At 49.1% G+C, this 23,848-nt stretch overlaps 1 long non-coding RNA gene across 1 annotated transcript in view; it reads left to right on the top strand.

Annotated features, from left to right (window-relative positions):
• The first annotated feature begins 16,167 nt into the window (after positions 1–16,167).
• Positions 16,168–23,848, top strand: part of LOC115084130 — a 34,875-nt gene continuing 27,194 nt past the window's right edge. Inside the window, exon 1 of the long non-coding RNA XR_003854473.1 lies at positions 16,168–16,268. This is a non-coding gene — a long non-coding RNA (uncharacterized LOC115084130). The remainder of the gene's footprint in view (positions 16,269–23,848) is intronic.

Below are 23,848 nucleotides of genomic sequence, written 5' to 3'. Positions count from 1 at the left end.
AGAAGATGTGGTTACAGCAGTTAGTGTAACTGAGTTTAAAAAAAGTTTGGCTAAGTTTCTAGAGGATAAATCCATAAACTGCTATGATGGTAATTAATAAGCAATAGTAGCTTGTTATCTATCTAATGTTTGGGTACTGCCAGGTAATTGTGACTTGGATTGGCCAGTGATGGAAACAAGATCCTGGGCTTGATGGACCCTTGGTCTGACCCAGTATGGCATATCTTGTTCTTATATTATGTTCTTATGTAACCACAGAAAAGTATTTTCTGCTAACTTTTGGGGCTCTTCAAGACTTAATGCCAGCTCCAGGGCATGTTTATTTTTTACATAAGGGGGTACTAGCTAATAGCCTCATCAACATGGCATTTACAAGTGATGAGCGCTATTAGCTACGCACTTGTTTGGACGCGCTTTTTGGACACGCTAATCCCCTTATTGTATAAGGGATCATGGATGCGCAACCAACCGTGGGTTAACCTGTACGCTAGCCAGAGCGCACGGTATTGTGTCAGCCTGTTAGTATCTACAGTTCTGACAGGAATTGAGTTGCTGACTTTCAGCTTTGTTCTCAGGGCTTAGCTTGTGCTACAAGAAACAGGAGGGAAGGGAACTGAGGCTAGAGCATGGGGAGCAGAGAAGAGCTACTGTACTCCCTAATTTAGCCTCTTGTCATGCAGACAATAGAAGAGGAGGGAATAAGATTGGAATGGACAGAGCAGAACAGAGAAATGCTACTCTTTTCCCAAATCCAATCCATCTCTTCCAGGCATCCCTCTATTCCCCCTGCCTCTACCTCCAGGCAGGGCTGGTGCAAGGGTCTATAGCGCCCTAGGAAGACCAATGTAACATCCCCTCCGCCCGTGCCAAACCCACCCTGAGTTGAATGTACCCCTCAGTGGTAGATATAGAGAGTTATGGTCTCCCTCATACAGTGCTCGCTCTCTCTCAAATTGCATACAGCATGTCGCACAAACCTAGTGAGTGCTCCGCGACTGCTGTCACCCCTCCTTTCACATTTTGCAAATGGCACGTGAACCCCGGCGGCGCCCTACCCACTGACGTCTCCCTAGGCGTCTACCTAGTCCCACCTAATGGTCACGCTGGCCCTGCCAGCAGGTGCTACATTTGAACAGCCCAAAGATGGATGGCTGGGGAAACCAAGGGCTGATTTGCTAAGATGTATTTCCATAGACACAGAATTGGAGAAAAGCCGTAGTAAATCAGGCCAAGTACGCAACTGCAACTATGTTCCATATGTCTTAATATTTCTGAAAGAGAAACAGCAAAAAAGATTCCTCTTTTAACATCTGCAAAGATCTGCCGAGTTAAATAAAAAGGTTTTCCTGTGAGAAACAGACTTTTAGTTGCTTAACTATTAAGCAAACTGTATATAAACCTTCCTCCCTTGAGACTGATTCACAGTAGGTTTTGAAAATAAAGGAAAGGAAAAGGGGTTTCAGTAAAGAAAATATTGCACCCTGGCAAACAGCTTGCAAGCACACATGAGAATGTGTGGAATTTGACTTCTTTTAATTCAGAGCGCTGTTCAAATTGGTAAGGACTTATAAAGGTAACCCTGTGAAATGAGCTGATGGGCTCAGCCCATGTCCAAGAGCGCACTCACATCACAGCCTCTCTCAAATTCCTACCAATCCGTGAAAATATAGCTCAGTTTAAAAAGAAATCTAAAGCAATACCGTGTTCTTACTGGACTAACTTAATACCTTTCCAGACTAGTTTTGCTTGGGGCCAGGAAAAGCAGTCCCAACATCTGGCCTGTAACTCTCTGTGCTCTTGGGACTCGAGAGTCAGCTGCTAGCAGAAGAGAGAGAGAGGAAGAGGAGTCGAAAACTGAAAGGAGATGAGAAGGGGTGAGTGTTGGGAGTGTGAGAAGGGGCTGCAGGGCCATATTAAACTGTGCCAAATATATAAAAGAATTAAATAAATAAATAAATAACTCCCTAGCATTACCAAAAAAAATGTTGAACTTGAACTTTACTAATTTTTTGTACAGACCCCCTCATACTCTGAGGTTCTAAACCAATGGTGTTCACTTACAGACCTCGAAGGCTGCAAAAGGGTTTGCTTTTCAGAATATCCCTAATGAATATGCATGAGATAGATGTTCATACAGTTGAGGCAGTGTTCATGCAAATCTATCTCAGGCCTGGATTTAGGCAACAGCAGAGGGTGCCAAATTTTGAAGGTGCCAAATATCCAGGCCAAAGAGGATCCTGCTTCTTGCTTTAGTGCCATGTTCCAGCACAGCTTCATAGTTGTTGCGTCCTGGCACTCGGCCTGTGGGCGCCAAACTCTTAAATCCGGTCCTAATGCTTGTTCATTAGAGATATCCTGAAAACCTGACCCGTTTCAGAGTCTCAAGGACTAGAATTGAGTACTACTGCCTTAAGCTGTAGCTTCAGTAGATTGTGCCTAAATCTGGCACTGAGAGGCTGAATGCTTAGGGGAGGAGGCCATTGTAAAAGGTAGTGAATGTTAGGGAGATGGGAGGGGTGGGGGGTGAATGCCATCTCCTACCTCACCTCCCTAAAGTCAGCAATGGAGACCTGGGAATATTAGAGGGAATAAATGGGGAGAAGCAATTAGAGATGGGATGAGGTGAATGAATCAGACTGGAAGGGATGGGAGAATATGAAGGGGTGAATTTACATAGAAACATAGAAATGACGGCAGAAGAAGACCAAACCGCCCATCCAGTCTGCCCAGCAAGTTTTGCACTTTTTTTTTTCTCATGCTTATCTGTTACTTTTGGCTCTTAGTAACCTTTTGGTTCTATTTTCCTTCCACCCCCACCATTAATGAAGAGAGCAGTATTGGAACTGCATCTAAGTGAAATATCTAGCTTACAGGTCAATCCAGTAAAGTGCGGCCGCGTTTACCCCGCTCCTGCTCACTTACCCCGCTTTCTACTCACTTTCCGGCCACGTTAGCCCTTCCTGCGATCCACAATCCCCTTTAACCTACTCTTACCGCGTCCTTAAATCCCCGGGTAACCCCTTCCGCACGCGGCATGTATATTACATGTAAACGATCGAATTAGCTATTCCCTATCATCCAGTAACGCGTGCCCCGACTATCGCTTTTTTACCCTGCTGTTTTGCCGCGCGTCTAACCTGCTAACTTACCACCTACCCTTATCCCTGCGTTAGAGGCAGGGGTAAGGGTAGGCGGCAAACTTTCCCCCAGCCCCCGCTCACCTGCCCTGGCCGCGTCCATGGGTGCTGGTCTCCGGGGCAGCCCCAGTCCTCTCCCCTCCTCCCGAAGCAACAAAAGCGAAAAAAATCGAAAAATCGAAAAAAAAAAGTTGCAAGGGAGAGAGGACGGGCAATCCTACGCTCAGGATTGCCAGTCCTCTCTCCCCTCCTCCCGAGGCAAGGCGCGAAAAGCAGCCTTGCTCCGGGAGGAGGGGAGAGAGGACTGGCAGTGTAAAGCGACGAAGCGACTTACTTTTTTTGCAGCCCCCCTCCAGAGACGGACATCGGCGAGGAAAACCGCGGCTCTCCTGCCTCCAGCTGCCCGCGAAGATGGACGCCTGCACGGGCGAAAGCGGCCCCTGTTCGTGCAATTGGGCCGCTCAAGGCGTGACGTCACGACGTTTGGCATCACGGCATGTGACGTCATGTCTTGAGCGGCCCAATTGCACGCACAGGGGCCGCTTTCGCCCATGCGATGCGTCTATCTTTGCGGGCAGCTGGAGGGAGGGGAGCCGCGGTCGTCCTCGCCGATGTCCGTCTCCGGAGGGGGGTTGCAAAAAAAATAAGTCGCTTCGTCGCTTTACACTGCCAGTCCTCTCTCCCCTCCTCCCGGAGCAAGGCTGCTTTTCGCGCCTTGCTTCGGGAGGAGGGGAGAGGGGACTGGCAATCCCGAGCTTAGGATTGCCCGTCCTCTCTCTTGCTACTTTTTTTTTTTTTTTTCAATTTTTTCCGCTTTCGTTGCTTGCTTCGGGAGGAGGGGAGAGAGGGCTGACAATCCCGAGCGTCGGAGAACTGTCCACTTCCTAGTACCTGTCATTTCAAATGACAATTGAAATGACAGGTACCAGCGTGTCCGTGAAACGTTAGGCCCGAGCACCCAGGTTACTGTATAGGCGCTGTATAGTGCTCTATACAGTAAAATGGGTTGCGCGGGCCTAACGCTTCACGGACGCTTCTTAGATGCAGCTTGCATTTGCAAGCTATTTACATACAGGATCGAGTGGTAGGTGAGCTGGACTGTGTGTGCGGCAACCGCAGGTGAGCCGGGCACTAACGCAGCTCTTCCTACCACTCGTTACTGGATTGACCTGTTAATTAGTTAGGGGTAGTAACCGCCACAATAAGCAAGCTACACCCATGCTCATTTGTTTACCCAGACTATGTAATTCAGTCCTTGTTGGTTGTTGTCTGTATATAGATCCACTTTTCTTCATTCCTCCTGCCGTTGAAGCAGAGAGCTATGCTCGATATGAGTGAAGTATCAGACTTTCTCCCCTGCCTTTGAAGCAGAGAGCTATGCTGGATATGCATGAAGTATCAGTCTTTCTCTCCTGCCGTTGAAGCAGAGATCTATGCTGGATATGCATTGAAAGTGAAGTATCAGGCTTATTTGGTTTGGGGTAGTAACCGCCGTAACAAGCAAGCTACTCCCCGCTTTTTTGTGAATACATATCCTTTTTTCCACATTTCCTCTTGCTGTTGAAGCTTAGAGCAATGTTGGAGTTGCATTAACCGTGTGTATGTTTATTGAATAAGGGTATTATCTCCAGGTAGTAGCCGTCATTCCCGCAAGCCACCCACTCTTCATTCATGTCCTCTAGACTTTATGGATCCACAGTGTTTATCCCATACCCCTTTGAAGTCCTTCAAAGGGGCGTGGGATAAACACTGGGAGGGGGTGGGAGTGAAGGAAGAGTCAGTCGGATGTTGGAGAATAGTGGTGGCTGTTATAGGGAGAAGGGAACCAGATAGCAGGAGATTTATGAGAGTAACCCCGTGAGGGGCCAAGATGCACAATGCAGAGGAGTATTGTGGAGGTGTAGTTTTGGGACAGATGGAGCTGGAGGTGAGAGACAGTGAAGATCATCAGAGGAGTGTGGAGGAGTAAGCCTTGTGGTTAGTGCAGCAGGCTGAAAAACATTGAAACCAGGGTGCAAATCCAACTGCTGCTCATTATGCTCTTGCACAAGTCACTTCCCCTTCCATTGCCTCAGAGCGCCTCATTTACTAAGCATTTTTCTCATAGGCACAGAATGGGAGAAAAGCCTTAAAGAAATTAAGCCCTTAGGTTGTAAGCCCTTGTCGGGGTAGGGAAATACCTCTAGTATCTGAATGTAATCTGCTTTGAAGTGTCAAAAGGCAAAATATAAAAATAAATAAAAAGGAAGGGTGTGATCCTGGTTTGAGTGCATAGAGAGAATGAAGAAATGGCAACGAGGTTGGATGAAATTATACTACCAGCAGGAATGGCAGCATAAATGATGAGTTCTGTAGGCTGAAAAATAGAAACCAGTATTAAAAAAAAAAAAAAAAAAAGCTGTCCTGTCCACATGTGAGGCTCCCATCTTCTTGGTACTTATGGGTCGCAGGCAGTGCCACAGCTGGGTGTTAGTGCACAGGCTGGGCCAAGCATGGACTGGGAAACAGCCAGGGAACCAGCTGGTAAGAAGAGCAGGAGAACATGATTCATCATTTTCCTGCAGGCCAGGTACTGGAATCGGCAAGCAGGTTACAAGGCAAGGTTACAAGGCAAGGTTACAAGGTTACAAGGCAGGTTACAGGTACTAGAAGCAGGCTGGAACTGCATGTCAGGAAGCAAAATCAGAAAACCGGTCATAAGCAATAGCAGAGCTAGTAAACACTAAAACTGGTAGAACTGCAGGAAGGAACTGAAGGACAAGACTGCAGTGACAAACTGGAACCAAATGTTTGTCACAAAGAGTCTGGAGATTCAAGGTTCAGCACGTAGCAAATCTGATAGCAAGAGGGCAAGGCAGTCTTTGGGTTGCTGCTAACAACTTCCTGTTTCCTCTGCAGTCCATTTTGACTGAGCTCCAGCCAATCCCCGATACCTAGAGATGTGGCTTTGGGGGCTACCCAAAGTTGTCTTTCCTGCTTTTTCCCCTTGCTTCAGGCAGATAGCTGGTCTAAGGGTTAAAACTCCTATCCTGAACCCCAGAACTGACCCTCGTTCAAGCCCCTGCCTGGCTTTCACCTTAACATCACAAGACAAGACCTTCAATAAGCAAAAACGGTAAAGAAAGTAATGGTGAAAGAAAAAAACAACAGCTATAAGAGCAAGTGGTGGATCAGAAAGAAAAAAAGCAACAGCAGGAGAGAGACACAGCACATAAACATGGTAGTGTTGGAATCAGCAACTGAGCCAGTCAGATTAGAGAATAGGCCAGAGCTGGAGATAGTATTTAGTAGGTAAGAAAAGAGAGCCTGGTTGCGAGAACTCAAAGTAGATATTGCATCTGTCAAAAATAAGTTGCAGGGCAGTGGTATCATAGCTGAAGAGACTCACTGCCAAAATAGGTAACAGGAAGAGCAGAATAGATGAACAAGAGGAGAACTGTAGAGGAGATGCAAAAACAGAGAAAGTAACATAATCTGGAACTGGTAGACAATACTGAATATATAGATTGCACACAGTTGTCCAGAAAGTTCCCAGAGAAATCCTAAAGATGGAAGCAGCAACAGGGACCAAGATGTTCCCTGTACGTACCAGGATCAGTCCAGACTGCTGGGTTATGCCTCCCCTCCAGCAGATGAAGTCAGAGAAAAGCTGAAAAGCACCCCCTAGATATACCGGTGTGCCACCTGCGATCCCTCAGTATTTTCTCTGACTCCAGCAGATTGAGAGGCATAACCTGCGGTCCTGGTCCTTCTGCATTTTCTACTTTGTTATCCAGGTTTTGTTATTACAGTAACACTGACTAGATCAACTAGTTTATTTCTTTGAAAAAAAAAAATAGAATAAAATAAGAGGTAGGAAGTTTTAGGGCAAGTTAGTTTCTTGTTCTTATGTCGGATTACCCGCACAGCGAGAAGGCAGGTTTGCGGCAGGCTTGGGAGGGCATTGCCCTCACACCATTTGGCCGGAGCTAGTTAGTCCCAGTTGGTCCAGGGGGAGAGATTACCGGTGGGCCGGTCACCCTCCCCCCACATTTGCACTACTCCAGAGGTTTTCCTCACCATTTTCCGCACCATTGTTTTAGCTTAAGTTTACTATGCACCCCTGTTTTATGTGAACCAGCATGATGTGACTACGGTCTCGAATGCCGGTATATAAAAATCAGAAATAAATAAATAAATAAATAAATAAAGGGGGCTTTTAGGAGCAGACACATTCTTTGTTTAAAAAAAAAGGAGCCACTTAAGTCCTGTTGGTGGCAGGCAGTGGACTTATTCTTGCAGCCCCGGCCTGCTGCGGGTCAGCCCCGGGACTCCGGAGGGGGTGGCTGGTTCACCCGGCTCGTTGCTCTAACTAGGAGGTAGTGCATTACCTTTTGGTGCGCTTTTCTGGCCGCTTGTCTTCCCGACTCTTCTCCTCATGCCGCGATGTTCGGCCTGTACAGCCTGCGGGGGGGCGGGGGCGCGACTCTCCCGAGAGGGTCTCTGCTCCCGATGTCTTCCCGGGGGCGAGGGACCCTCTCAGGGGCCGAGCGCTGCCCGCAGCGTTTCTTCTCCTGCTGTTTCAGCGCGGCATTGGGGAGTGCTCCGCTCTCGATCAGCAGCCCCGCCTCCCATAGAGAAGGCGGCGGCCATTTTGAACTCGTTGCCGACAGAGGGGACAGCATTGGAGACGGAGGATTCCCCTCCTTCTTCCCCACCTGCCTTAAGCCCGCACAGTTCGCCCGATTATGAAGCCCGTCCCTCCCGACCCGCGGGGGACACCTTTAAGAGGCCAGTGCCGTTTTCATCGCAGTTTGTGCTGTTGATGCACAAAGCGTTCTTGGAAGCAGAGGCAGGCTGGGAGGCGGATGGCCTCTCTCCACCTAAGATCCCCAGGGCGACACCGGATCAGGGGAAGGTGGGGGCTCGTTGTCCGCGTCCACAGGGGGGCGCGGGAGTACCGGAGTTCCCGGATCCCACTCCGGACATTCCGGATACAGACAGAGGGGGCGAGTTGGAAGGTCAGGCGACTGTGGAGGGGGATGACCCCCAGGTTCTTCATTTGTTTGGCAAGGATGAGCTACGCTTTTTGATCTGGCCGGTGTTGAAGGAACTGGAAATCTCGGCACCACACCAGGAAGCTGACACTTCCACGGGGGATGTAGCTCTGGCGGGCCTTCGGGACCCCCCGCAAACTTTTCCCTTTCATCCCAAACTGTTCCAGATTGTCTCTAAGGAATGGGATCTTCCGGAAGCTTCCTTGCGTGTTAGCAAGGCTATGGATAAGTTGTACCCTCTGCCGTCTGAGTCCTTGGACCTTCTCAAGACTCCCATCGTGGATTCGGCGGTCACGGCCTTGATTAAGTATACTACCATCCCCGTGACAGGAGGTATAGCGTTGAAGGATCTCCAGGACCGGAAGTTGGAGATCATATTGAAGCGCATCTTTGAAGTTGCGGCGTTAGGAGTCCAGGTGGTGGTCTGTAGCAGCCTAGTGCAGCGGGCCACTCTTCACTGGATTCAACAAATGTTTACGGCGCAGGATCTTCCGCCAGACGAGGCGGAGCAGGCTAACTGCGTGGAGGCTGCGGTCGCCTACACAGCAGATGCCTTATATGATCTGCTGCGGACTTCGGCTCACACTATGTCTTCTGCAGTATCCGCCAGGCGGTTACTTTGGCTCCGTCGCTGGGTGGCAGATGCTTCCTCTAAGTCATGATTGGGCTCTTTTCCATTCAGGGGAAAATTGTTGTTTGGAGACGAGCTGGATCAACTCATCAAGGACTTAGGAGACAACAAGGTTTATAAGTTGCTTGAGGATAAGCCCCAACAGTCTCGACCCTTCGGGAATTCCAGGGGTCGGTTTCGGGGTCAGTGCCGGTTCCGTATGGGGAGGGGTGGTTCCCTTCCCTAGAGACAGCAAGCGTCGAGGGCACAATCTTGGACTCCTTCCTTTCATGGCAGGTGACCTCAGCTGTCAGGATCCTCGCAGGCCTTTACCCCCAACAAAGCTACACAATGAAGGCGCGCAGACCCATTCCTCCATTCCGCTCATCGGGGGTCGGTTGTCCCTGTTTCAGGAGGAATGGGTCAAGATAACCTCAGACCAGTGGGTCCTCGACATGGTAAGTCATGGTTACGTGTTGGATTTTGCTCATCCGCTCCGGGATCTTTTTCTGGCGTCGCCATGCAGTCCTCCGGAAAAGCAGCTAGTTATTGCACAAACTTTGGACCGGTTGAGGACACTGGGGGCAGTGATCCCAGTTCCACCGGCCGAACATCGGACTGGCCGGTATTCCATATACTTCGTGGTTCCAAAGAAGGAAGGCATGTTCAGGCCGATCTTGGATTTAAAGCGGGTCAACAGGGCCTTACGCGTTCCTCGTTTTCGCATGGAGATGCTACGGTCTGTTATTGCGGCTGTCCACAAGGGAGAATTTTTGGCTTCTTTGGATCTAACCGAGGTATATCTCCACATTGGAATCCGGGAGCATCATCAGAGATACCTGAGGTTCCTGGTGTTAGGGGACCATTTCCAGTTTTGTGCCCTTCTGTTTGGGTTAGCGACGGCCCCAAGAGTGTTCACCAAGGTTCTGGTGGTCGTCGCAGCTTCTCTACGCCGTCAAGGAATACTGGTACATCCCTATCTCGATGATTGGCTCATCCGGGCAAAGTTGGAAGCATTGTGCAAGCGGGCAGTTCGGTTGGTGGTGGAACAACTTCAGACGCTAGGTTGGGTTATCAACTTCGTGAAGAGCCAGCTAAAACCGACCCAACAATTGGAGTTCTTGGGAGCCCGATTCGATACTTCGGTAGGCAAGGTGTTCCTGCCACATCAGAACCTGTTGGATCTCCCGTTACCTACGGCCTGGGATTATTTACAAGTCATTGGACATATGGCTTCTACTCTGGAGATGTTGCCATGGGCCTTTGCGCATATGCAGCCTTTACAAAGAGCACTTCTTTCTCGTTGGGATCCCAGATCCGAGGATTACGACATGGTGTTACCATTGCTGGAACTGGCCCGGTCCAGCCTCGCTTGGTGGTTGATCCCGGACCATCTCCTGCAAGGTGTGGACTTAGAACTTCCACCTTGGATAGTCGTGACGACGGATGCCAGTCTGTCCGGCTGGGGGGGCCGTGTGTCAGTCCCGAGCGGTACAGGGGACATGGTCTCCTCACCAGGCCACGTGGTCCATCAATCGCCTGGAGACCAGGGCGGTCCATCTGGTCTTGCGTCAACTCCTCCCGATGGTACACGGTCGGACAACGCAACCACGGTGGCATATATAAACCGACAAGGAGGCACAAGAAGTCGGCCGGTGGCAGCCGAAGCGTCATTGTTGATGGCCTGGGCGGAACGTCATTTATCCCGCATTGCGGCCACCCATATTGCAGGTGTGGACAATGTTCAAGCGGATTATCTCAGTCGGCAGCACCTAGACCCGGGGGAGTGGGAGCTGTCGGCCAAGGCAATGTATCTCATAACTCAGCGTTGGGGGGTGCCGCGCTTGGACTTGATGGCAACTCAACTAAATGCCAAGGCGGCATGTTTCTTCAGCCGAAGGCGAGAGCACGGTTCAGAAGGAGTGGATGCACTGGTGCTTCCGTGGCCTCTTCATGTTCTCTTTTATGTGTTCCCTCCGTGGCCCCTAGTGGGAAAGGTGTTACGGCGCTTAGAATCCCATCGGGGTCTGGTGATTCTCGTGGCTCTGGAGTGGCCAAGGCGCCCGTGGTTCGCGGATCTTGTCAATCTGGCGGTGGACGGGCCAGTGCGTCTAGGTCATCTTCCGAATCTCCTTCACCAGGGTCCAGTATTTTTCGATCTGGCGGATCGCTTTTGTCTGGCAGCTTGGCTTATGAGCGGAGGCAATTGAGGAAGAAAGGGTATCCCGAAGCGGTTATTACTACACTCCTTCGGGCGCGCAGATCCTTGACTACTCTTACTTATGCTAGAGTATGGAAGGTCTTTGACTCGTGGTGCTGTGACTTAAAGATTTCGCCACGACAGACTTCTATGGGGCATATCCTTACGTTTTTGCAGGATGGTTTAAAGAAGGGTTTGGCCTACAGTTCTCTTACAGCTGGATTTTAAATGCCCTGCGCGCCAGCTCGCCTATTTTGCATAGGCCACCGGTGCGCGCAGATCCCCGGGACGCGCGTAAGTCCCATGGCTTCGTAAAAAGGGCATGTCGGGGGCGTTCCGAAAATGACGCGGCGTTTCGGGGGCGTGACGTGGCGTTTCGGGGCGGGCCCAGGGGCGTGGCGCCGGCTTGGGGGCGTGGTCGAGGCCTCCGGACCAGCCCCTGGGTCGGGTGATGGTGCGCCAGCAGCCCGCTGGCGCGCGCAGATTTACATCTGCTTTCAGCAGGCGTAAATCTGCCAAAAAAGGTAAGGGGGGGGTTTAGATAGGGCCGGGGGGGTGGGGTTAGGTAGGGGAAGGGAGGGGAAGGTGGGGGGAGGGCGAAGGAAAGTTCCCTCCGAGGCCGCTCCGAAATCGGAGCGGCCTCGGAGGGAACAGGCAGCGCGCGCTGGGCTCTGAGCACGCAGGTTGCACAAATGTGCACCCCCTTGCGCGCGCCGACCCCGGATTTTATAAGATACGCGCGGCTACGTGTGTATCTTATAAAATCCAGCGTACTTTTGTTCGCGCCTGGTGCGCAAATAAAAGTACGTGCTCGCGCAAAATTATAAAATCTACCCCTTAGGGTTCAGGTGGCGGCTCTGGGTTGCCTGAGGGGCAAGGTTGACTGTTCCTCTCTGGCATGTCATCCAGATGTTGCTTGTTTTTTGCGCGGAGTTCAGAACTTGCGTCCTCCTGTGAGGTTCCCCTGTCCTTCCTGGAACTTGAACTTGGTCCTCTGTGGTCTCTGTACTGCCCCTTTTGAACCTATTAAGCGGGCCTCTTTGAAGGATTTATTTCTCAAGACAATATTCCTAGTGGCCATTTCGTCAGCGCGTCGTGTTTCGGAGCTTCAGGCTCTTTCGTGCAGGGAACCGTTCTTGCATATTTCTGAGTCTGGAGTGTCGTTGCGCACAGTACCTTCCTTCTTGCCTAAGGTGGTATCGGCTTTTCATGTTAATCAGACTGTGGAATTGCCTTCCTTTTAGGAGGAGGAGCTCCAGTCTTCTCAAGGTCGGGACTTGAGGCTTTTGGATGTCCGTCGTGTACTCCTGAGGTATTTGGAGGTGACTAATGAGTTTCGGAGGTCAGATCACCTGTTTGTGTTGTGGAATGGGCCCATGAAGGGCCTTCAGGCATCCAAGACAACTATCGCACGATGGTTGAAGACCGCAATCGTGTCCACATACATTGGTTGCGGTAAGTCTGTTCCTGATGGGCTGAAGGCTCACTCTCTGCATTCTCAGGCGACTTCATGGGCTGAAAGCCAGTTTGTGTCTTGCCAGGAGATTTGCAGGGTGGCCACTTGGAAATCCTTGCATACATTTGCTAGGCATTATCACTTGGATGTTCGTGGTCCGTCGACTGAGTCCTTTGGGAATAGTGTGATTCGAGCGGGGCTCTCTGGGTCCCACCCCATTTAAGGCGGCTCGGGTATATCCCAGCAGTCTGGACTGATCCTGGTATGTACAGGGAAAGGAAAATTAGTTTCTTACCTGATAATTTTCGTTCCTGTAGTACCAAGGATCAGTCCAGACGCCCGCCCAAGTCATTTTTATGAGAGTCCGCTCGTGCTTCTATCTGTTCGTTCTTTTGCAGTGATCTACACCTACAGCTTATAATTACAAGTCTTGCTGCAGATTATATGGTAAGTTGTTCTGAGGTTTGTTTCTAGTTTAATATATAGGGTTACAGGTTTGTTTCTGTCTTTAGGCAATGTTACTACTTGATCTGGTCAGTGGTTGGGCTAAAAAGGTTGATTTCTTGGCGGAAGTGATTATTTAGTTCCTTCTGCTTTGATATCGAATATACTGAGGGTTCGCAGGTGGCACACCGGTATATCTAGGGGGTGCTTTTCAGCTTTTCTCTGACTCCATCTGCTGGAGGGGAAGTATAACCCAGCAGTCTGGACTGATCCTTGGTACTACAGGAACAAAAATTATCAGGTAAGAAACTAATTTTCCTTTCATGTGTACCAAGCACACAGACGTTTAGTCCGCAGAGAAATAATATGCCAAGAGATATAGTGACATGCTTGCATAATTTTAAGATAAAGGAAAAAAATAATGAACAAGGCCAAATTTTTGGGAGCTGTCCAGTTGGAAAATAGAATTGAAATATGTAATGTTTTATATACCCAATTATCCTCCAAAAAGGGAGAGAACTCAAGGAGGTGACAACCTCCTTGAGTTTAACCTGAGACATTCAGGTTAAAGCACCGTCCTTAAGTTTTTAACTTGTACACTCTATGGTAAAATTTCTTTTACCGGCCTATCTTCTTTCCAGCTTGTTGCAAGCTTCCAAGTTCTCTCCCCCTGTTGATTGTAACTTTGACTTATTCCTACTTATTGTTATCTTTCATTTACGTGAATTTGTTACTCTAGTTTTTTTCCCTTTTTTTTCCCCTTTGTTAAATTGTAAACCGATCCGATATGGTAATTTACTATGAAGGTCGGTATAAAAAACTGTTAAATAAATAAAATAAATAAACTCTACTGAAAAAAAGAAAACATATGCTAAAAGTGCCTTCACCCATTTGGATTTTCATTTACACAGTGGCATGAGTGAAGAGTAAAATAAAGGCTTGGAAAGCCCTGCGAAAGGAGGGGCTAGTAGACATAAGGACAGAAACTGAGCTAAGATTGAATCCAAAGAGTGATAATTCTTGCTGGAAACAGGTGCTAGGCAGGGGAAGAAGATGACACAGCAGTCTATAGGACCTTACCAGAGAGGAAGAAAACCAAGAGCCTGAGACTGGACTTTGGAAAGCAGATGCCTGTCTGATTTCGAATGAGAAGATGAAGCTACTGTGAACAGGAATATTCTCAAGGAGACAAATAATCAGTAACTGAAACATAAATATTTTGCTGCAGAAGTGAGGCGAAACAGAGGGAGAGGAGAAATGAAAGGCTAACCTAAGGTTCACTTGTAAAGTGAGCCCTAGATTTCCATGGTAAATTGTAAGACACTGCCTGAAGAAAGAGAACAGTGTTTCAAAGAACATGTACAAGACACTTTATTTACTTACAATAATTTATTTACCACCTTCCAGATCATTGCTCACCAATAGCGGTGTACAAAGCCTAAAACATTGAAATTCCAGCAAAACTTAAAATCTCTAAAACACAAAATAAATAGCAAATAAAACAAATACAAAATACAGTGGCCTGCTAGCACTCTGACTTCAGTCGAATCAATTACATTACATGAAACCAATCATACTGTCCCTCAGTATCTCATGCCTCCATTCAGGGTTTATCACTCCTCTATCCTTTTCACAAAGTCTTGAAATAAATGAGTTTTCAATTTCTGCCTAAACTGTAAAAAATCAGTTTCAGCCCTAATTTCCACTGGTAAATTATTCCAAAGCTGTGGCACAACCCAAGAAAAAGCAGCATTTTGCATGTACACTTGCTATAATACTTTTATTGATGGAATATTCCACCGATTAGTTTGCTTTGTCCTCAAGGTACGGGATGAAACATGGCTTACTCTGACCTAGATTCATCAAATCACTATAAATATAGCGCAAATAGCACCTGCGAAAAAAAGGGCGAGCTAGGAAAATTTCAGTCTGCCGCTTCATATAGGTAAATAATGCATGCAGCGTTGTGTTAGCGCAGGGTGTGTTATCAGCACCTCACACCAACTTGTGCTGCGCCATTTTACACAGCATAAATTAATGCATGGTGTGTTATTTTTTTTCAGTTTATATATCCTGGCTTCTTGCAGCTGCCTCTTTGAGACAGGGCAGAGGGGAAGGGAGTTGGCAGGGCAGGAGTGGAGGAGGAAGGGAGGAGAGAAAGGGAGGACACCTCTCCAGAAATGGAAGTGGCACCCCCTTCTGGCAGCCAGGCAGCAGGACACCGTTATTTCAGGGCTGTCAAGTTCAGCATCCAGGATAATGAGATGGCATTGGAGAGGTTTTGGAGCATTATGCCATGCTGTTTGGCAACTGAGTGGCCAAGACCTCAAAGGCAGCCAAGGACCAGATCTGGTGAAACATAGCCCAGGGCATCTACGGGCAGAGCAGAGTCCAACAAACCAGGGAGCAGGTGGCCCACAGGTACCGGATATCAAGGCGCAACTGAAAGCCAGGGTGGTGGCCAGAAATAAATATATAAGGCAGACTGGAGGAGGAATCTCTTGTCCCATCGTCCTGACCCCATGGAGGAGCATTTTGTGCAAAGGCTAGGACCGGATGTCTTCGAGGGCATGGCTGAGCGGCTGGACATATGTGAGCTGCAGCTGGTAAATTCACCTCACCTGTACATGGGTAGGCAGCAACAGGTGAACACATCATTTGGCATAAGATGCTCACAATGCAAAGAAGGAAAGTGCATCTCTGATGTCAAATGCAAAAAAGGATACTTGCTGCCATTGGTACTTATGTCTTACATTTTGTTTCAATCAATACAAAAGGTATCGCCAAAAAAGGTATACAATTAGTCGCACCGTCTAATCAAAATGATAAAAAAAAATTTTTGAAAAACATTATTTTGAAAAAATTATTATGAAGAACAGGACTGCATCAGCAAGCCTTTGTCAACGTGCTCAATACATTCATACAGAGCCGTCCGGTCTTATCAATCATTTGCAGCCTGTGGATATTCAACTTACACATTCCGGTGTTCTCTGAAGGGCATTCAAATTACATCCTCCGATGTTCTCACAAATTATATGAATAAATTTCACAATTGTATAAATGGGTTGGAAATCCCACGAAGTATAACACTCTTCTCTGGTGATTCTAGTGTATGTACACAACTGTATAAATGGGTTTGAAATCTCACTAAGTATAGCACTCTCTTATAATTCTTTTTTAAATGTCTCGGTACAAACAGAGCTCTAGCAGGAGGAGATGGTATCAATATCAAAACTCACACACGCTGGTCCATTCCATTGCTGTGTTACATTTTGTTTCTACAGCTCTTGCCCACGAAGCAGCCGATCCCAGCCAGGATGCCCCAGGGACCAGCAGTACAGCACCCCTTTTGCACAGGCCCTTCCTGATGGATGCCCAGACTCAGGTAAGCAAGAAGGAGGAGGAAGAACAGCAGCAGACACAGGCTCAGGAGCCATTGCAAATGCTGCAACCCCTGGGTTCACCAAGCCCAGTCATGGACTGTCTGGGGCCTTCACTTGAACTCTACTGCCTTGGCCCTTAGGCTGTCCCCTTGAGTGCACTCTTTGAACATGGGCTGTCTAGGGCCTTCAATTGAAACTGCTGCTTTGGCCCTTAGGCTGTCTCCTTGAGTGCACTCTTTCAACATGGACTGTCTAGGCCGTGTCCTATCCATCACACAGCAAGGCTGCTTTCAGCTCCAATATTAGAGCTGTACTGTAGCTATTGCGGGTGCAACTTACACTTTCCATGGTCTTTGTTGTCATCATGATTGTGCCAAAAGGATAAGATGCTAAGCCTGTATATGTAATGATGCCATTTCAATGTATGCACAGGTCTACATAGCATGTGCTGTGCATATAAATTAGCAATGTTTTGTGCTATTTGCTATCTTGATCTTGCAGATTGTGATTACCTAATGTTACGACTGGGCTCCGGTCAGGAGTCGTGAACACCACCCCGAAGGGTGGCTCCAGGTTGAGAGAGACAAGAATGGCTAGTACAGGGTCTGGGTCCAGGCTGGGTCAGGGCAGGCGGCAGATAGCAGTGTCTAGGTTCAGGCTGGGTCAGGGCACAGTAAGCAGGACAAGGCAGGTCAGAAGGCCCGTAGGCCACACACACACACAGAAGGCCCGTAGGCCACACACCGTAAGCAGAGCAAGGCAGGTCAGAAGGCCCGTAGGCCACACATACACAGAAGGCCCGTAGGCCACACACCGTAAGCGGGGCAAGGCAGGTCAGAAGGCCCATAGGCCACACACACACACAGAAGGCCCGTAGGCCACACACCGTAAGCAGAGCAAGGCAGGTCAGAAGGCCCGTAGGCCACACATACACAGAAGGCCCGTAGGCCACACACCGTAAGCGGGGCAAGGCAGGTCAGAAGGCCCGTAGGCCACACACACACAGAAGGCCCGTAGGCCAGGTAAGAAAAGCAAGGAAGAAGGCCCGAAGGCCGCGCGAGGCTAGAGCAGGGAGCCCAGGAGAGCTCGATGCCGAAGCACCGAGGCAACTGTCAGGCAAGGTTATAAGGGCACACCCAGAACATAGAGTGGACAGAGGAGATGGACTGGGCCTGTCAGGAAAGCCAGCACTAGAGGGACCCCTGGTGGTGAGGCGGTTGCACTGCAGCCAAAACTGTAACAGTACCCCCTCCTCAAGGCCTCCCCCTCCTCCTGGGTCCCATCTTAGCAGGGGGTACTCAAAAATGAAATCAGACCCCTCCGAGGGCAGCAACAGCTGGAGCGATTCAACAGGCTCAGATGGCTGAGTCAGAAAGTCTGTTAGTGGTACCGGTTTGAGCCCCTCCGGGGGTGGCAGCAGGACCGGTTTAAGCCCCTCCGGGGGCGGCAGCAGGACCGGTTTAGCAGGCTCTTCTCGGGTAGTGCAGCAGGCTCGGGCCCCTCTTGGGGTGAAACAGCAGGCTGGAACACCTCTCCGGGCGTTGTGGTAGGCTCGGACCCCTCTCGGGGCGTTGTAACAGGCTCGGACCCCTCTCGGGGCGATGAAGCAGGTTCGGACCCCTCTCGGGGCGATGAAGCAGGCTCGGACCCCTCTCGGGGCGTTGTAGCAGGCTCGAACACCTCTCCGGGCGATGAAGCAGGTTCGGACCCCTCTCGGGGCAATGAAGCAGGCTCGAACACCTGTCCGGGCGTTGCAGTAGGCTCGGACCCCTCTCGGGGCGATGAAGCAGGCTCGGACCCCTCTCGGGGCGATGAAGCAAACTCAGATGGCAGAGCAGCAAGGTTAGAAGTAGTGTACATGGAAGACACAGATTGTACTGCCAAGGGCTTGATACCTCGAGCCAAAGTCTGAAGCTCCTGATTTTGTTTCTGGAGGAGCAGGTTAGAGAAGGCACAGACCGTTCTAGGACGTCTAGGGAAGGTGCTCGTTACAGGCTGTTCAGCAGCTGTGGGAAGCAGAGCCCTGCTCGGGTTAATGAGTTCCATCTGTTTTTGTGCTTGATCTCCTAGAACGGAAGCCCTAGAAGTTCTCTTGGCCAGGTAAGTTTTTGTTTTTCCTGAAGTATAAGTTGCTTTTTGGTGAAAAGTTTTGTGACAAGTTATGCTACAATCTTCTGTTAGTAAACTGTCCAGGGTGAAAACATTCCTAGCTGAGCCAGAAGCAGGGCAGAGTGTGATAGCTCTGGCTGAATCTTTATGAGGAGACGGTGGCCCGTTAGCTGTGCAGCGGGGGCAGGGTTTGCCTGGAGGCAAAAGACAAGGAAGACAGAGACACTTCCACCAGCCTGGTTTGGGAGAATTGCAATTAAGGCATTCTTGGTATACAGACACATTTCTTTTGTGACAGTTGCTGCATATCCAGTGCTCCTGGTCCGAGAGCTGACAAGCTAAACAGTTCAGGTACGTAGGATAATTCAGAGTTTGACAAATGGTACAGATAATAAACCGTGAGGACTCACCGTCTGAATACTGAGTCCTGTCTCTCCCAATGTGAATGGCTTCGGCATACTGTTACGGCTGGGCTCCGGTCAGGAGTTGTGAACACCACCCCGAAGGGTGGCTCCAGGTTGAGAGAGACAAGAATGGCTAGTACAGGGTCTGGGTCCAGGCTGGGTCAGGGCAGGCGGCAGATAGCAGTGTCTAGGTCCAGGCTGGGTCAGGGCAGGCGGCAGATAGCAGTGTCTAGGTTCAGGCTGGGTCAGGGCAGGCGGCAGATAGCAGTGTCTAGGTTCAGGCTGGGTCAGGGCAGGCGGCAGATAGCAGTGTCTAGGTTCAGGCTGGGTCAGGGCAGGCGGCAGATAGCAGAGTCTAGGTTCAGGCTGGGTCAGGGCAGGCGGCAGATAGCAGTGTCTAGGTTCAGGCTGGGTCAGGGCACAGTAAGCGGGGCAAGGCAGGTCAGAAGGCCCGTAGGCCACACACACACAGAAGGCCCGTAGGCCACACACCGTAAGCGGGGCAAGGCAGGTCAGAAGGCCCGTAGGCCACACACCGTAAGCAGAGCAAGGCAGGTCAGAAGGCCCGTAGGCCACACATACACAGAAGGCCCGTAGGCCTCACACCGTAAGCTGGGCAAGGCAGGTCAGAAGGCCCATAGGCCACACACACACAGAAGGCCCGTAGGCCACACACACAGAAGGCCAGGTAAGAAAAGCAAGGAAGAAGGCCCGAAGGCCGCACGAGGCTAGAGCAGGGAGCCCAGGAGAGCTCGATGCCGAAGCACCGAGGCAACTGTCAGGCAAGGTTATAAGGGCACACCCAGAACATAGAGTGGACAGAGGAGATGGACTGGGCCTGTCAGGAAAGCCAGCACTAGAGGGACCCCTGGTGGTGAGGCGGTTGCACTGCAGCCAAAACTGTAACACCTAAGACTGACTTGATTTCAAACAGTGGCATACATGTCTTCCCTAATAAGGTGGTCACTGGCTTAAAAAAAAAAAAAACCTTGCTGGTTGGCTCCTTTCATTGTATGGTTTTTGTGTAAAGGGTTCACTAGATTCAAGGTTTGCCCTCCACATGACCATGCATGCTAGCGTGCCCTTGCACATTGCAAGAAGCCACTTATCTAGCAGGCAAGGCTATATGGGCTAGGCCATACAACTGAACAGCAAGAGGTAAAGAAGATGTTTATTACTGGGGACCTTCAGTATTGCCTCTTGTAGCCTTCTTCACAATGCATACTCTTAGCTTACTTGGGCCTGTATGGGAGATGGACAGTAGCTAGCTGCCCAACACAGTATATTGTGTACATGTAGAGCTTGTGTGGTGTTAAGGGGAACTTAGAATCATCATAACACAAGACTTGATCTTCGGCCCTATCACTTCTGTCATGACTCAAAGGCCATGTATACCCAACCATTTGAACCTTTCACAGTAAACCAAATATGACGTCTACTTGCTAAATAGTTGGAGCAGATTGTCAATAGCTGTGTGACAACTAGGGAGGAGGAGTGAGGGAATATTGTTGTGTAGAGAATGTCCACAGGCCATCAGCAGAGGCCTCGAGGGCTGCTTCTGCTTGGGATCAGGTACACTTTCACAGCCTTGCTGCCAGTCCTGTACTGGCATGGCTTGGGGATCTGGATAATATGTGTAAAGTAAGGATGACCTTGCAGGTAGTATCCAGATCCCGAAGGCAGCCCACTACAGGGATGGCAGTCAGTCTGCGGAAGTCTGACTGGTGACAAACAGCAACAGCAGCCGTCTAGGCCCTCTGCTGTTTGCCTTTGGACAAGACACTACTCCCTCACTCCTCTTCCCTGTTTGTCACATAGCAGCTGACACTCTGTTCCAACAGTCACCAAGTGCACAGTGGTGTCGAAGGGAAAGGTTGGTTAGTATACAAGTGAAGTGCTGAAAGTACTAAGCAAAACTTGTCCCCTAGGTTCTAGGATGTGGCCACACCACCTCTAAGTATGCACAGGAAAGCCATAGACCTACATATGGCAGAAAGAAGGTAGCCCTACCCCGCCAGCATATACAGAGGACAGAATGAGTGTCCAATGAAGTGGCCTGGAGTGGCAGCTTCTATGTCTACTGTTCATGATATGATCAACAGAGACGAGGCTAAGGAGACCAGTCATTGGAAAAAGAGATTCTCAATTAGGACTCCTGCCAGACCTCGGGCACCCACAAGCAAACCAACCCCACATACAAACACAGCCCCCTGTATCGGGTAGCTCACTACATGCTGCCACTAAACCATCATCCAAAACTTTAATCTTAATTAGGCCAACGTCGATGCCATTAGAAGGTCCTTGCCACGCCACGTTCCTGCCATCCCAGCATACCCACAGTCAGCAGACATCTTCTTAACACCACTTCCTCCATCCCTAAAGTGGCAAGCCTCAGTGACAGCTTAAGCTTTGGGTAGCCTGCACCCCCCCCCCCCCAAATAACTGGACTATTAGGCCCACTCCAAGTACTTGGTGCAAAAGCCTCCATGGCAGGGGTAGCATGGTGTACATTACAGGCAAATGTCTACTAATATGCACACTTGTAAGACTGCATATTTGATGTATGATGCTGGCAGGTTTCACACCTCCACCCCTCTCTCAATGCTAGGTATAAACAGTGAGCGGACCAGAGGAAATTTTAGAGTATAACGTGTGAGGCCATTCATACTGCAGCCCATACAGTCAACTCTCAGAAGCACCCCTTCTTAAACGTGTAAGCCCTCGATCACTGCTGTCTAAAAGCTGTGTGTGCAAAATTAATGCACTCACTGCCTGCTCTGGGATATGCATTGCTGTGGTAAGGGAGGAACCTCCTAGTGCAACAGCACCCCCAGAGCCAGAGATTGATAGAGGATAACACAGCACGTCACTCACAGAGTTGCACACTGACACACTTATCTTTTGAGTACGGACTACTTGTCGCACTTTGTGCACCTACACATGGCCAATGAGTATGTGCCAGGAATGTTTGTCATTAAACAACATTGATGTGTGTGCCAGTTGTCCATAACTGCTAATGAGGTATTGCTAGTCCTACCTCGGCACTAATTATGTATACCTGGCCACCTAAAAGACATCTGTCAGAGGCATATATATGACACCAACTTTGTCTGAGGTACTGACATAGGCCCCTCAAGGCATTAAGTGGAACTAAATGTGTGTCTGTCAAGAGAGAAACACAGATAGGCCATCAGCATAATGCCAACCCCATGAGACCTCTGGGAGCAGTAGGTCTATGCATTCAGCACTGTGTCCTGTGTACTATGTAGTCAGCTTGTAGGCTCATGAAGACATCAGCTGATAACAGTTTCTCTAGTCTTAATGCTTTACACAGAGCAGATCATTCACAATGTAGGAGCACACCTGCCCTGCTCACCACTAACTGTAAAAGTGACTTATACCACATGAGGCACAGCGTAGAGGACAGCAGCTCTTCCTGATTCCCAAGTCATGACAGGCATGTGGATGAGCAAGGGCTTGCAACCATTAAACCAGGGAAAAGTGTGGAATGACGTTGCAAATGGAACTATCTGCAAGCTGTTTGGCGCAGGAGTGCTCAGCCTATGTGCTTTAAGGGTGGTAATAGATCACACCAGTACTTTCAGAGAGACTAGCTATTGGTCCAAGCAAAATTCTCGGCATATTTTCTGGATACATACATACTTACATACAGCTGCACCACATGACTATCAGTGAGCCATAGCAGTCAAGGGCCTTGCAACACCAGATCTCAATATTTCTGTAAGGCTAGCTGTGACGGGTAATATGAAGGCCAGAGGTTGAAACACACCTAACCGGTGGCTTCTATGATGTCAACCTTTGCTTAGGAGAGATGTGTATGTTCTTGGAGTAATTACAAACTATACGATGATGGTGATTTCTCCGAGCTCATAGAAAAATACAAGTGAAGGCAGGACACCATCAGATTTTCAATTCTGCCTCCACAGAGCCAAACGTGCATCTTGGTGTAGGCTTACCCAGAAGCCAGCCGCACCTACATGACATCACAGTGGCTAAGGCCCTCCCTTTCTACACATTATCATTTACAAATTGCATAGGTAGATGTAGTACGGTGCATGTGTGTCGGGGTACATGCAACCACCAAGAGGCATGCTACCTTGGAAGGATCTGTGCGCATTGTGGGAATGCCACCAGGTACCAGAGGTCCTTTACCCAAGGCTGTAAGGGAAGGCGTGCTACTAGATCACTCTGATGTCAGCAAAAGTTGTGCCAGCTGGCTCCAATTTTCAGGTCAGGTAAATCCTGTCCTGGTTTGGAACACATTACATGCAGGGATTTATTTAGATTTCCCTATAGCTTTTCAAAGCCAAAACAACACTATCAATACCTGCATGCACGGGAGTAAGACCAGGACTGGATCAACATATCCAGGAAATCTGGATGCAGTAGGAAAATTGAGTCAGCAGTGGCTCTAAAACTGTTGATGCTGTGGTGTCAGCTGTGTCTTGCTATGCCCATGTGTCAGTAAGCCGACACAGTACAGGTATATAACTTCACATGCACATCTTGTGTCAGTTATGGAATGAGACAGTAAAATGGGAACTCTGTCATTGAAACCATTAACTGTCTACCTGTACCTTCAGGTTGTGCCTTTAAGCATCAGAGCTATTTGATATTTACAGCATTTCTAGAGTTGTTGCTCTCCATGCTCGAGGACCAGCTGGGGTGGCATCACATTTGTTACACTATCTCATCCACATGTATGTGTTAGGATGGGGTCTGCAGGTCAAACTATGAACTCTGTGTTGGCAGCCGTTCATAAACTCACATGCCACACATGCCTCTTTTTGTGTCAGTATGAGGCAAACCACATTTTGGCAGCCACATACATTTTATGTCATCTTTACTTTCCTGACTGTTTTTCCAGTACACTCTACGGCTTCATTGTCAAGACAAATCTTGAGTAGGCATATGTGTTTTCTGTTACACAGTGACCCAGTCAGAGAAGCAGTGAGAGAAAGAAAGATGATAGCGAGGAGAGCAGCACTAACAGTCTACTGGCCTCCCTTCCCTAGAAGAGGATGCGATAGGTGAGGCCTATCAGGCAA

The sequence above is a fragment of the Rhinatrema bivittatum genome, chromosome 2 (assembly GCF_901001135.1).
Source record: "Rhinatrema bivittatum chromosome 2, aRhiBiv1.1, whole genome shotgun sequence".
Taxonomy (NCBI): Eukaryota; Metazoa; Chordata; class Amphibia; order Gymnophiona; family Rhinatrematidae; genus Rhinatrema; species Rhinatrema bivittatum.
The sequence above is the reverse complement of the archived record's forward strand: the minus strand, read 5'-3'. Positions and strand labels throughout refer to the sequence as shown.